Source organism: Lithobates pipiens, unplaced genomic scaffold (genome assembly GCF_037356315.1).
Source record: "Lithobates pipiens isolate NorthernLeopardFrog02 unplaced genomic scaffold, aLitPip1_a1.2 Scaffold_18, whole genome shotgun sequence".
Classification (NCBI taxonomy): Eukaryota; Metazoa; Chordata; class Amphibia; order Anura; family Ranidae; genus Lithobates; species Lithobates pipiens.
In genome coordinates, this window is record NW_027507758.1 from 31,034,009 (window position 1) to 31,049,279 (window position 15,271).

At 48.2% G+C, this 15,271-nt stretch overlaps 1 protein-coding gene and 1 non-coding gene across 4 annotated transcripts in view; both read left to right on the plus strand.

Moving 5' to 3' along the window:
• The first annotated feature begins 349 nt into the window (after positions 1-349).
• On the plus strand, positions 350-421 carry TRNAN-AUU (transfer RNA asparagine (anticodon AUU)). Its single transcript has one exon. It is a non-coding gene; the product is annotated as a tRNA-Asn (tRNA).
• Positions 422-14,517: 14,096 nt separating this feature from the next.
• MTIF2 (mitochondrial translational initiation factor 2) overlaps positions 14,518-15,271 on the plus strand; it is a 54,327-nt gene continuing 53,573 nt past the window's right edge. For all 3 annotated transcript variants that reach the window (XM_077485524.1, XM_077485525.1, XM_077485526.1), the window contains exon 1: positions 14,518-14,672. The gene's annotated coding sequence lies outside the window, so the exon portion shown is untranslated. The remainder of the gene's footprint in view (positions 14,673-15,271) is intronic.

Genomic DNA, 15,271 nt, shown 5'->3' on the forward strand with positions numbered 1-15,271 from the left:
TGGCTGACATATATGCAGGTTTGTGTGTTTGGGAGGGTGGCTGACATATATGCAGGTTTGTGTGTGTGGGGGGGTGGCTGACCTATATACAGGTGTGTGGGGGGGTGGCTGACCTATATACATGTGTTTGGGGGGGTGGTTGACCTATATACAGGTGGGGGGTGGGTGGAGAGACACTGCTCTCAGGCACAGCGCTAGATTGAGATCAAGCTCAGGTAAGTGGGTGGGGGGGGTGGAGGGCGGTGGGGGGGGGGTGGAGGGTGGGGGGGATGGAGGGTGCTGGGGGGTGGAGGGTGCTGGGGGGAGCTGCAGATAGGTTTTTTCCCTTCACACTCCAAAGACATGCCTCGCGTTGGTGGTGCAGTGGTGAGCATAGCTGCTTATTCAGCAGCTGACCCGGGTTCGATTCCCGGCCAATGCAATTACCAAGATGGCTGCCTTGACTGCTAACTGCTTTGTGTCCCCAGGGAGAATTCTGCTGTACAATTTAAATCCTGATGGAATAAAATGTAAACCACAGTGAATGTGTCCTATATTTGTATGTATTTTGTTAAACACTTTTGAATACTGTTTTTTGCAGAAAGATATTATTTTGTATTCTAAATTTCAGCCAGTAGGTGGAACACTTGCCTGTAACCCCAATACTAACCCTCCCTATATGCACAAGAATATTCCCCCTGTAACCCCAATACTAACCCTCCCTATAGCCCCAAGAATAACCCCCCTGTAACCCCAATACTATCTCTCCCTATATCCCCAAGTAGTGATGGACGAATTTCCGACGGGACGTTTTCGCGAACGCGGACCGCGAACGCGGCCGATAGTTCGCAAACCTTAACGTTCGCGGCGGGCCCCATTGACTTCAATGGGAGGCGAACTTTGCAAACCTACAGGTCAAATTTGCAGCCACAAAATAATTAATAGCTGTGCAAACATAGTCCTACCACATGGCCAATGACATAACACATGTATGAGGTGAATCTGGGATCGACAACTACAAGCATTCTTTTTTTATATGGGAAATTGTTGTGACAATTCAGGACTGTGGAGCGCATGAAGGCAATGGAGGAGAGGGAAGGTCAGGGTAGGCAAAGAAGAGGGTGCAGGAGATGATCACCAGCAGCGTGACATACAGCAATGACACCTGCACCGTGATAGAGTCATCTGACACAGGCACCGTGATAGAGAGCACTGACATCAGCAGCATGACATATAGCAATGACACCTGCACCGTGATAGAGAGCACTGACAACAGCACCGTGATAGAGAGCACTGACATCAGCAGCGTGACATAAAGCACTAACACCAGCACCGTGATATACAGCACTGACAGCAGCACCGTGATAGAGAGCACTGACATCAGCAGCGTGACATACAGCAATGACACCTGCACCGTGATAGAGTGATCTGACAACAGCACCGTGATAGAGAGCACTGACATCAGCAGTGTGACATAAAGCACTAACACCAGCACCATAATATACAGCACTGACAGCAGCACCGTGATAGAGAGCACTGACATCAGCACCATGATATACAGCACTGACATCAGCAGCGTGACATAAAGCACTAACACCAGCACTGTGATATACAGCACTGACAGCAGCACCGTGATAGAGAGTACTGACATCAGCACCATGATATACAGCACTGACACCTGCACCGTAAGCAGCCCCAGGAGGAAGTCAGCATAGCACAGGGATGGTGGGAGCCCCTCATAATGAGCATAGCACAGGGATGGTGGGAGCCCCTCATAATGAGCATAGTACAGGGATGGTGGGAGCCCTTCATATTATGCACAGCAGAGTTACAGCCCCAGGAGGAAGTCAGCACAGCAAGGGATGGTGGGAGCCCCTCATAATAAGCAGCCCCAGGAGGATGTCAGCATAGCACAGGGATGGTGGGAGCCCCTCATAATAAGCAGCCCCAGGAGGAAGTCAGCACAGCATAGGGATGGTGGGAGCCCCTCATAATAAGCATAGCACAGGGATGCTGGGAGCCCCTCATAATATGCACAGCAGAGGTACAGCCCCAGGAGGAAGTCAGCACAGCACAGGGATGGTGGGAGCCCCTCATAATAAGCAGCCCCAGGAGGAAGTCAGCACAGCACAGGGATGGTGGGAGCCCCTCATAATAAGCAGCCCCAGTAGAAATATGACACCGCTCAACCTCTTCAAAGAGGAGGGTACGGGCATATAGTACGGTGTGCTTTTTTTGGACAAGGAAGTGAGCCAAATGAAGTAAGAAGGTCTCTGTGCTCGATTAAAAAAATTGTTTATAGACATATACATGGTCTACTGGTCACATGTGTTGAATTCCTCCGAGATCCATGCCTCATTCATTTTTAGAAATGTGAGGTAGTTAACACTGTCGTGAGCTAGGCAAGTACGCTTATCGGTCACGATCCCCCCTGCTGCGCTGAACGTCCTTTCGGACAGGACACTGGACGAGGGGCAAGCCAACAGTTCGATGGCAAATTGGGCAAGCTCTGGCCAGAGGTCAAGCCTGCCTACCCAGTAGTCCAGGGGTTCATCACTCCTCAGAGCGTCCACATCTGCCGTTAACCCGATGTAGTCGGACACCTGACGGTCTAGGCGCTCCCTGATGCTGGATCCAGATGACACCTGTCGATGGGTCTGCTGAAAGAATGACCTCATATCCGAAGTCACCAACACATCTTCAAACCGGCCTCTTCTTGCAGGCGCTGTTGGATTGGTACCCGCAACTCCTTCTCTGGGAGTGGGAATTGCTCCTCTGCCAGCGCACGCAAAAGCAGAATGCAGCATTTCTCGAAGCAAGGCCTGGAAGTGCTCCATTCTGCCAGCCCTCTGTGACAGCGGTAACATTTCCGCCATTTTGTGTTTGTACCGGGGGTCTAAGTACGTTGCCACCCAGTACTGGTCCTTGAACCTTATGCTTTTTATACGGGGGTCCCTATTAAAACACTGGAGCATGAAGGCCCCCATTTGCACTAAACTGGAAGCGGTGTGGTGGCCTGGCTCCTGCTCATCATCCAGGATAATGTCGCCCTCTTCATTCTCCTCTCCCCATCCACGCACAACAACAGGGATCCCAGAAAGGTTTAAAGCATGCTCTTCTTGCTCCTCCTCATCCGCCCCGGCACCATCCTCCTCTGACTCCTCTTCAGACTCCTGTTGTTGACTTGTCTCAGATAGAGTAGCCCCCCCTGGGAATTCATCCAGAATTGCGACTTCCTCATCTTCCCGCTCCTGCTCCTCCACAACTTGATCAATGACACAACGCAATGCACGCTCCATAAAGAAGGCATAAGGTACCATGTCACTGATGGCGCCATGGCTGCGACTGACCAGTTTGGTGTTCTCCTCAAATAGCCGCAGGTAGTCTGCATACGTCGCACATGAGCAGCCACTGGTGCGGTGAAAAAAACCCCAGCTCCCCAGAACCTGTTCTGCCGCAGAGTTCATACATGTAGACGTTAACTGCACGTTTCTGCTGGAGCAGCCTATCAAGCATATAGAAGGTTGAGTTCCATCGCGTCGGGCAATCGCAAATAAGATGTCTGACCGGCAGATTGTGTCGCCGCTGAATGTCAGCAAGGCGAGCCATGGCCGTGTAAGATCTTTTGAAATAGGCCGAGATTTTCCTTGCCTGCCGCAAGATGTCCTGGACCCCAGGGTATTTGACAACGAATCGCTGCACGACCAAGTTTAAGACGTGTGCCATGCATGGCACGTGCGTTATTTTGCCCTGTTTCAATACGCTAAGCAGATTGGCACCGTTGTTACACACCACTTTACCAACTGTCAAATTGAGCGGTGTTAGCCACTGATCTGCCTGTGAACACAAAGCTGAAAGGAGTGCCGGGCCAGTGTGGCTCTTGGCTTCCAGGCACAACAGACGCAGCACGGCATGGCAACGTCTCACCTGGCATGTCGAATAGGTTCTGGGGAGCTTGGGCAGCGCAGTGGAAGAGACGCTAGCAGCGGAAAAGGAGGAGTCAGCCGAGGAGGAGAGGGAGGAGGATGGAGTAGGAGGAGAAGGGCCAGGCCTGCATGCAATCCGTGGCGGTAAAACCAAATCTACACGGGTGCCACGGGTTACATGCTTGACGGCCCTCAGAAGGTTCACCCAGTGGGCAGTAAAAGTGATATACCTTCCCTGCCCGTGTTTGCTAGACCACGTGTCTGTGGTCAGATGTATCTTGGCACCGACACTGTGTGCCAGAGATACATTCACTTGCCACTGAACATGGCCATATAGCTCTGGGATGCCCTTCTGTGAGAAATACTTCCTTCCTGGGACCTTCCATTGTGGTGTTCCAATGGCCACAAATTTGCGAAAAGCCTCCGAGTCCACCAGTTTATATGGCAGTAGTTGGCGGGCTATGAGTTCTGACAAGCCAGCCGTCAACCGTTGGGCAAGAGGGTTATCCGGCGTCATCATTTTTTTACGCTCGAACATTAGGCCCACGGAAGCCTGCCTTTTTGCAGAAAAAAACGTGAGCTTGGCGTGATGGAAGGTGGAGTGGAGGACAATTGTGAGGAGAGAGGAGAAGTAGAAGCCGAGGCTGGGCGGTGAGAGCCTGGAGTGTGGCTTTGTGTCTTCCGTTGCTCCCACTGGGCTCGGTGATGGCTGCTCATGTGCCTTCTTAAGGCGGTCGTCCCTAGGTGAGTGTTGGGCTTACCGCGACTAATGCGTTGACTGCAAAGATTGCAGATGGCAACGCTATTGTCAGCAGCGGACACGTTAAAAAAAGCCCACACTGCGGAGCCATGTGCCGGTGTCCTGGGAGCGCCAGATGTGACCGTACAGGCTCGCTCCTGATACATTTGCAGTCTGCTTTGTCCCTCCTGTGCAATGTAAGTTATTCCTGCTTCTTCTCCCTATCTGCTGGTCCATATCTCCCTCTGAACTCCCCTCCTCTTCCTCTCTTGTGGGCACCCACGTGACATCACTAGACACGTCATCATCGACGTCACCTTCCCCACCGCTATAGAGATCTCGGAGTAGGCAGCAACACCGGGGACCAACCTCCTCCTTGGGCTGATTTGGGTACTGTCGTCAGACTGCTGAGTAGCGGTTGTTGCTACCTCCTCTTCCTGATCCAATACCAAGAGTGGCTGCGCATCAGAAATGTCTTGATATGGATCGGAAAATAATTCCTGTGACTCAAGCGGAAGGTATGTGGTGGTGGTGGTGTTGTTGGTGGTAGTGTCTTTGGGGGTGCACATAGCAGAGAGTGAAGAAGAGGGTGCAGATCGAGAGGATGAGGAGGGTGCAGAAGAGTAAGGCTGAGTGAGCCACTCAACCAAGTCTGGTGCGTCCTTTAAATGAATTGAACGCACCTTCTGCAACTTCCCACTTTGGCTCAAGCCTGTTGCTCCTGCCCTACCCCTACCACCCCTGCGGAAGGGCCTGCCTCTTCCTCTGCCTGTCATTTTTTAAATGACCCTGTGACAAAACTCTCAGTCCCTATACTGATAAAGGACTGCTGCAGTATAGGGCAGCGGTCAGCAGTAGTGCACCTCAACCCTATGTATTGTGGACCTATACCAGTCCTTATGGAATAGCAGACTGTACCTCACTCAACCCTATGTACTGCAGCACCCTAGACCAAGTTACCAGTCCTTATAAGGACCTTTGTGGAACAAGTAGGTTGTGAATGATTAGCAGACTGTACGTCAGTCCCTATACTGATGAAGGACTGCTGCAGTATAGGGCAGCGGTCAGCAGTAGTGCACCTCAACCCTATGTATTGTGTACCTATACCAGTCCTTATGGAATAGCAGACTGTACCTCACTCAACCCTATGTACTGCAGCACCCTAGACCAAGTTACCAGTCCTTATAAGGACCTTTGTGGAACAAGTAGGTTGTGACTGATTAGCAGACTGTACGTCAGTCCCTATACTGATAAAGGACTGCTGCAGTATAGGGCAGCGGTCAGCAGTAGTGCACCTCAACCCTATGTATTGTGGACCTATACCAGTCCTTATGGAATAGCAGACTGTACCTCACTCAACCCTATGTACTGTAGCACCCTAGACCTTACCAGTCCTTATAAGAACCTTTGTGGAGCAAGTAGGTTGTGACTGATTAGCAGACTGTACGTCAGTCCCTATACTGATGAAGGACTGCTGCAGTATAGGGCAGCGGTCAGCAGTAGTGCACCTCAACCCTATGTATTGTGGACCTATACCAGTCCTTATGGAATAGCAGACTGTACCTCACTCAACCCTATGTACTGCAGCACCCTAGACCAAGTTACCAGTCCTTATAAGGACCTTTGTGGAACAAGTAGGTTGTGACTGATTAGCAGACTGTACGTCAGTCCCTATACTGATGAAGGACTGCTGCAGTATAGGGCAGCGGTCAGCAGTAGTGCACCTCAACCCTATGTATTATGGACCTATACCAGTCCTTATGGAATAGCAGACTGTACCTCACTCAACCCTATGTACTGCAGCACCCTAGACCAAGTTACCAGTCCTTATAAGGACCTTTGTGGAACAAGTAGGTTGTGACTGATTAGGAGACTGTACGTCAGTCCCTATACTGATGAAGGACTGCTGCAGTATAGGGCAGCGGTCAGCAGTAGTGCACCTCAACCCTATGTATTGTGGACCTATACCAGTCCTTATGGAATAGCAGACTGTACCTCACTAAACCCTATGTACTGCAGCACCCTAGACCAAGTTACCAGTCCTTATAAGGACCTTTGTGGAACAAGTAGGCTGTGACTGATTAGCAGACTGTACATCAGTCCCTATACTGATGAAGGACTGCTGCAGTATAGGACAGCGGTCAGCAGTAGTGCACCTCAACCCTATGTATTGTGGACCTATACCAGTCCTTATGGAATAGCAGACTGTACCTCACTCAACCCTATGTACTGCAGCACCCTAGACCAAGTTACCAGTCCTTATAAGGACCTTTGTGGAACAAGTAGGTTGTGAATGATTAGCAGACTGCAGCAGAAGGGCAGCAGTCAAGTATAATATTCTTTCTATATTTGGAAGAAAGAATATTATACGCGTACAAGCCTATTACCATACCAGTCCTGAAAAGAACCTTTGTGGACCTAATAGTAACAGCTACTGATTAAACTGACCCTCACTGCCTCACACACAGCTTCCTGCCTGTCCCTATATAAACTGACAAAACAGAGGCTGCTGGAACAATAACTTGAATAGCACTTTTGTGGACCTAATAGTAACAGCTAATGATTAAACTGACTGTCCCTGCAGCACACAGCGTCCTGTCCCTTTCTCTACACTGACAAAAGACACTCAGGCTGCTGCAACAATCACTGGCACAGCACTGCCTCAAACCTATATCCTGAACTACACCTAACACCTATACCAGTCCTGAAAATAACTTTTGTGTACCAAATAGCTAGCGATTTGGGTCACTGCAATCTCTCCCTGCTCCACACAGCAACCTCTCCCTATAGTGACAGAAGAAAGAATGTAAAATGGCCGCCGGATCGGGTCTATTTATAAGTTAGGGGGAATGTCCAAGTGTCCATGTGCTGTAATGTCTCAATTGTCTGTCCTGTAACCCATGATGGATGTGTCATCATAGGTCAAAGTTCTTTTACACAGTAAACACGGAAGTCCGCCGGGCGAACGGCGGCAATAGTCCGCCGATCGGGCGGACCGCGAACAGCTGAAATTCGCCGCAAAACGACCGCCGGGCGAACCATTCGGCCATCACTATCCTCAAGTATAACACTCTATGCAACCCCTAAACTAACCCTCCCTATAGCCCCAAGAATAACCCTCCCTGTAACCCCAATACTATACCTCTCTATAGCCCCAAGTATGCCTATATCAAGAATAATGTACAAGTGAATGTGAGAGATGACATCACTAAGGAAGCTAGGGAGGAGGTGGAATCCTTATGGGTAGAGCTCCAAAGGGATGAAGCTAAGGGGAAAATAACACTGGGAGTATGCTATAGGCCCCCTAACCTGAGGGAGGAGGGGGAGACAGATCTCCTATCACAATTTGGATTAGCAGCAAGGATGGGAAGTGTTATCATAATGGGAGATTTTAATTATCCAGACATAGACTGGGCAGAGGGAACCGCACATTCATCTAAGGCTCGCCAGTTCCTAAATGCCTTGCAGGACAATTTCATGGTTCAGATGGTAGACGCACCAACTAGAAATAAAGTGTTACTGGATCTACTGTTTACCAACAATACAGACCTGATCACGGATGTGGAAATATGGAGCAATTTAGGAAACAGCGATCACAGGTCAATTGGCTTCAGTGTAAATCATACAAATCAGAAACATAAGGGGAATACAAAGACACTGAATTTCAAAAGAGCCAACTTCCCTAAACTACGAACTTTGCTAGAAGGCATAAATTGGGATAAAATCTTAGAAACAAAGAACACGGAGGAAATATGGGTTTGCTTTAAGAGCATATTAAATAAGTGCATCAGCCAATGCATCCCATTGGGTAATAAATTTAAAAGAGCGAACAAAAGTCCTGGATGGCTCATCTCCAATGTAAAAATGCATATAAAAGCAAAGGAGAAGGCCTTCAAAAAATACAAGGTTGAGGGATCATCATCAGCATTCAGACTTTATAAAGAATGCAACAAGAAATGTAAGATTACAATAAGGGCGGCTAAGACAGAACGGAGAAGAGCAAAAAAAAAAAAAAGAAATTCTTTAAGTATATAAACAGTAACAAAGAGAGGACAGACCATGTTGGTCCCATATAGAATGAGAAAGCACATATTGTTACTAAGGATGGGGAGATGGCAAAGGTATTGAATTTATTCTTCTCAGTCTTCACAAGGGAATCGGGGGGGGGGGGCTTCAGTAACCAAAACTGCAGTGTTTATCCTCGTGAAAAATCACAGGAAGCACCACCATGGTAACAGAGGACAGAATTAAAATTAGACTTGGGAAACTTAACATTAATAAATCACCGGGACCAGATGCCTTGCACCCGAGGGTACTTAGGGAACTCAGTCAAGTAATTGCCAGACCGTTGTTCCTAATTTTTACTTACAGTCTACTGACTGGAATGGTACCAGCTGATTGGAGAAAAGCCAATGTAGCACCAATATTTAAAAAGGGCCCAAAATACATCCCTGGGAATTACAGACCAGTTAGCCTAACATCAATAGTATGTAAACTCTTGGAGGGGATGATAAGAAAAAGAGGTTTAACCTTAAACTACATAGAGGGTTCTTTACTGCAAGAGCGGTAAGGATGTGGAATTCCCTTCCACAGGCAGTGGTCTCAACGGGGGGCATCGATAGTTTCAAGAAACTATTAGATAAGCACCTAAACGACCGCAACATACAGAGATATACAATGTAATACTGACATATAATCACACACATAGGTTGGACTTGATGGACTTAAATCTTTTTTTCAACCTCACCTACTATGTAACTATGTAACCCTTCCTGTAACCCCAATACTATCCCTCCCTATATCCCCCAGAATAACCCTCCCTGTAACCCCAATACTATCCCTCCCTATAGCCCCAAGAATAACCCTTCCTGTAACCCCAATACTAACCCTTCCTATATCCCCAAGAATAACCCTCCCTGTAACCCCAATACTAACCCTCCCTATAGCCCCAAGAATAACCCTTCCTGTAACCCCAATACTAACCCTCCCTATAGCCCCAAGAATAACCCTCCCTGTAACCCCAATACTATCCCTCCCTATATCCCCAAGAATAACCCTTCCTGTAACCCCAATACTAACCCTTCCTATATCCCCAAGAATAACCCTCCCTGTAACCCCAATACTAACCCTCCCTATAGCCCCAAGAATAACCCTTCCTGTAACCCCAATACTAACCCTCCCTATAGCCCCAAGAATAACCCTCCCTGTAACCCCAATACTATCCCTCTCTATATCCCCAAGAATAACGCTACCTGTAACCCCAATACTATCCCTCCCTATAGCCCCAAGAATAACCCTTCCTGTAACCCCAATACTAACCCTTCCTATATCCCCAAGAATAACCCTCCCTGTAACCCCAATACTAACCCTCCCTATAGCCCCAAGAATAACCCTCCCTGTAACCCCAATACGAACCCTCCCTATAGCCCCAAGAATAACCCTCCCTGTAACCCCAATACTATCCCTCCCTATATCCCCAAGAATAACGCTACCTGTAACCCCAATACTATCCCTCCCTATAGCCCCAAGAATAACCCTTCCTGTAACCCCAATACTAACCCTTCCTATATCCCCAAGAATAACCCTCCCTGTAACCCCAATACTAACCCTCCCTATAGCCCCAAGAATAACCCTCCCTGTAACCCCAATACTAACCCTCCCTATAGCCCCAAGAATAACCCTCCATGTAACCCCAATACTATCCCTCCCAATAGCCCCAAGAATAACCTTTCCTGTAACCCCAATACTAACCCTTCCTATATCCCCAAGAATAACCCTCCCTGTAACCCCAATACTAACCCTCCCTATAGCCCCAAGAATAACCCTTCCTGTAACCCCAATACTAACCCTCCCTATAGCCCCAAGAATAACCCTCCCTGTAACCCCAATACTATCCCTCCCTATATCCCCAAGAATAACCCTCCCTGTAACCCTAACACTGCTCTTCCAGTAACTATTAAAGGAGAGATAGAAGATAATATCTTCTGCAGTCAGCAATGTATTAACTCCTTCAGATCCGCACTATATCCGAATGACGGCTACAGCGCGGATCTGCTTTCTTTTCCGGGAGGGCGTCAATAGACGTCCTCCCCTTAGCAGGCTAGCCACGCCCCCCCCCCCCCCCCTGCAGGGTGCAAGCGATGCGCGCGGTGATCACCCGAGTCATTGAGACTCGGGTGATCACAGATCACAGTAAGGGGTTGATCCTGACCCCTTACCACATGATCAGCTGTCATCCAATGACAGTTGATCATTGATGTAAACAGAGAATCAGTAAACTTTTTTTTTCTTCTCCAGTTGACAGCATGAGGAGAAAAAAAAGCCGATCACCGGCTCCTGTTGAAGAGACATCGATCCCGATCTGGGAGAGACTAAACTGCCTCATATGGTCCACAGTGCCCACCAATCAGTGCCCACCAATCAGTGCCCACAAGTACATCAGTGTCACCTATCAATGCCCACCAGTGGTGCCTCATCAGTGCCACCTAGAAGTACTGCCTATCAGTGTCGCCTACCAGTGCCGATCATTGCCCATCACTGCCACCCATCAGTGCCCATCACTGCCACCCATCAGTGCCACCTATTAGTGCTCTTCAGTGTCACCTATCAATGCCCTTCAGTGCCCACCAGTGCTGCCTATTAGTGCCCATCAATGTCACCTTATCAGTGCACATCAGTGACCCCTATTGGTGCCCACTAGTGCAGCCTCATCAGCGTACATCAATGAAGGAGAAAAATTACCTGTTTGCACAATTTATTAACAAAATATAAAACGGTTTTCTATTTTTTTCATTCGGTCTTTTTTAATAAAAAAAAAAAAAACAGGTGATCAAATATCTTATACTTTATTATACATGAACAGATAACAACAAATAAAATCATGAGGGGAATTTGCTGGGGGAATTATACCCTGTGTTACTCAGACACATATGGGTCAAGCTGGCTTACCCCCTACTGGGGAGTAGGGGGTAAGTGAGGATATGGTGGGTGGTAGTAGGAGGATATGTGAGGACAGGGTGGGGGAGCAGTAGCAGGATGAGTGAAGACAGGGTGGGAGAGAGTAGGGGGTAAGTGAGCACATGGTGGGGGGGAGTAGGAGGATGAGTGAGGACAGGGTAGGGGGAGAGTAGGGGGTAAGTGAGGACATGGTGGGGGAGTAGGGGGGTAATTGAGTGCAGGTTGGGGGGGAGTTTGAAGGGACTCTGGGGACACAAAGGACAGAGAGAGCAGCGCCATCTAAGTGCAGTATGACCACAATTTATTCTATAAAAGGTAAGAAATACACTCACAAGGTTAAAAACAATTCCAGTATAAATGATGAATGCCGTGTTTATCCGCTCTACTCTTGGGTGGTGGCCGTTGGTGTGTTGGTAGCCAGGGGTTCAGGGGCATTTGTGGCTACCAGGACTTCCTGGTAAACTAGGAGACCCTCGGGGGCACCGATGACGTACCCAGAAGTGACATCATCAGTGCATCCCAATGTCTCTACACTTACATGCATGCGGAGGCGGGGGCACATTATTTTTATTTAAAATTCATTTTTTACACTTCCTTTTTTTTTTGTAAACTTTATTGCCACCACAAGAGATGAACAACATCCCTTGTGAAAGCATGGGCCATGACAGGTCCTTTGTAGCCATATTACTGCACTTGCAACAAAAATAATTAAGTACTATACTAACACATAAAATTTCAGAACAAGCTTTTGGGGGGTGTAACCCCTTCTTCAATACCAAGCAGTTTTTCAGCTTGAGACTTAATTGCTTCGCTTGGTTTTGTTGCTCTCCAAATTGAGGCTTGGTTTTTCTGCTCTCCAAATTGAGGCTTGGTTTTGGGCGTGGTCAGAAATGAAATCACTTTTTTTTTCATCAGTAAACTTTATTATACATGAACAGATAACAACAACTAAAATTATGAGGGGAATTTGCTGGGGGAATTATACCCTGTGTTACTCAGACACATATGGGTCAAGCTGGCTTACCCCCTACTGGGGAGTAGGGGGTAAGTGAGGATATGGTGGGTGGTAGTAGGAGGATATGTGAGGACAGGGTGGGGGAGGAGTAGCAGGATGAGTGAAGACAGGGTGGGGGAGAGTAGGGGGTAAGTGAGGACAGGGTGGGGGGGAGTAGGAGGATGAGTGAGGACAGGGGGGGGGAGTAGGAGGATATGTGAAGGCAGGATGGGTGGGAGTAGAGGGTAAGTGAGGATATGGCGGGTGCAAGTAAAAGGATATGTGAGGACAGGGTGAGGGGGTGGAGTAGGAGGATGAGCGAGTACAGGGGGGGGGGGAGTAGGAGGATAAGTGAAGACAGGGCGGGGGGGAGTAAGTGAGGATATGGTGGGTGGTAGTAGGAGGATATGTGAGGACAGGGTGGGGGGGGGGGGAGTATGAGGATGAGTGAAGACAGGGTGGGGGGAAGTAGGAGGATGAGTGAAGGCAGGGTTGGGGGAGTAGGAGGATGATTGAAGGCAGGGTGGGGGGGGAGTAGGAGGATGAGTGAAGACAGGGTAGGGGGAGAGTAGGGGGTAAGTGAGGACATGGTGGGGGAGTAGGGGGGTAATTGAGTGCAGGTTGGGGGGAGTTTGAAGGGACTCTGGGGACACAAAAGGACAGAGAGAGCAGCGCCATCTAAGTGCAGTATGACCACAATTTATTGTATAAAAGGTAAGAAATACACTCACAAGGTTAAAAACAATTCCAGTATAAATGATGAATGCCGTGTTTATCCGCTCTACTCTTGGGTGGTGGCCGTTGGTGTGTCGGTAGCCAGAGGTTCAGGGGCATTGGTGGCTACCAGGACTTCCTGGTAAACTAGGAGACCCTCTGGGGCACCGATGACGTACCCAGAAGTGACATCATCAGTGCACCCCAATGTCTCTACGCTTACATGCATGCGGAGGCGGGGGCACATTATTTTTATTTAAAATTCATTTTTTACACTTCCTTTTTTTTTGTCAACTTTATTGCCACCACAAGAGATGAACAACATCCCTTGTGAAAGCATGGGCCATGACAGGTCCTTTGTAGCCATATTACTGCACTTGCAACAAAAATAATTAAGTACTATACTAACACATAAAATTTCAGAACAAGCTTTTGGGGGGGGTGTAACCCCTTCTTCAATACCAAGCAGTTTTTCAGATTGACACTTAATTGCTTCGCTTGGTTTTGTTGGTCTCCAAATTGAGGCTTGGTTTTTCTGCTCTCCAAATTGAGGCTTGGTTTTGCTGCTCTCCAAATCGAAGCTTGGTTTTGCTGCTCTCCAAATCGAGGCTCGGTTTTGCTGCACTCCAAATCGAGGCTCGGTTTTGCTGCACTCCAAATCGAGGTTTGGTTTATCTGCACTCCAAATCGAGGCTTGGTTTTGTTGCACTCCAAATCGAGGCTTGGTTTATCTGCACTCCAAATCGAGGCTTGGTTTTGTTGCACTCCAAATCGAGGTTTGGTTTATCTGCACTCCAAATCGAGGCTTGGTTTTGTTGCACTCCAAATCGAGGCTTGGTTTTGCTACTCTCCAGATCGAGGTTTGGTTTTATTGTACTCCAAATCAAGGCATGGTTTTGCTGCACTCCAAATCGAGGCTTGGTTTTGCTGCACTCTAAATCGAGGCTTGGTTTTGCTGCTCTCCAGATCGAGGCTTGGTTTTGCTGCTCTCCAGCTCAGGTTTGGTTTTGCTGCTCTATAGCTTGCTTGAGGTGATTGTAGCCATATTAGTGCACTTGCAACAAAAATAATTAAGTACTGTACTAACACATAAAATTTCAGAACAAGCTTTTGGGGGGTGTAACCCCTTCTTCAAGGTCCAAGCAGTTTTTCAGCTTGAGACTTAGTTGCTTCGCTCCAGATTGAGGGTTGGCTATATTCCAGAGTGAGGCTTGGCTTTCCGGCTTTTCACACTGAGGCTTGGCTTCTGCAGAGGAATAGACCTTGGAGCAGGCTGCTCTGAAGCTGTGAAGGGGGATGAATCTGCATAGTTATTTCCTTATCTGTGCGCAGTGACGAACAGAGGATTTTGAAATCAAGAGAGGTATTGTACTCTGCTGTACTATTATATACAGATACTGGAATATTCCCCACGCCGGGAGGACTTGATGGCATGTATTTATAAAACATGTGGCTTTGACCATTGATGAACCAATCACTCATTCAAACCACATGCACCTGGAGGCTCGGTTCACACTTGTGCGATGCGTGTACCCTGCGAATCCACTGCCGGTTCCCGCATCGCACTCGACTTGCACAGCAGTTTACACTGCCATATGAGAACTGCTGGGAGTGTCAATACATTGTTAATGACACCCCCATTTCAGCTCGCATATCGCACTGCAAACTGACAGTTTGGACATTAATGAGATCGCATGGGTTTTTACATCCGATTCTGGTGCGGACCAAAAAAAAAAAAAGGGTCCTGTGCGAGTTTGGTCTGAATGTGATGTGATATCAGCCATACTATCTGCATGGCTGAATTCGCATCGCGTGGACAACGCATGTGATTTGCAGTGCGGTGTGAATCACATGCGATCTCGCAAAACGCGCTGGTGTGAACCAGCATGGAAGATTCACCTGAAGTGAATGTTTGGGAAATGTCAGATTTTTCATAAATCTGCTTCGGTGAGTTTGGGGTAA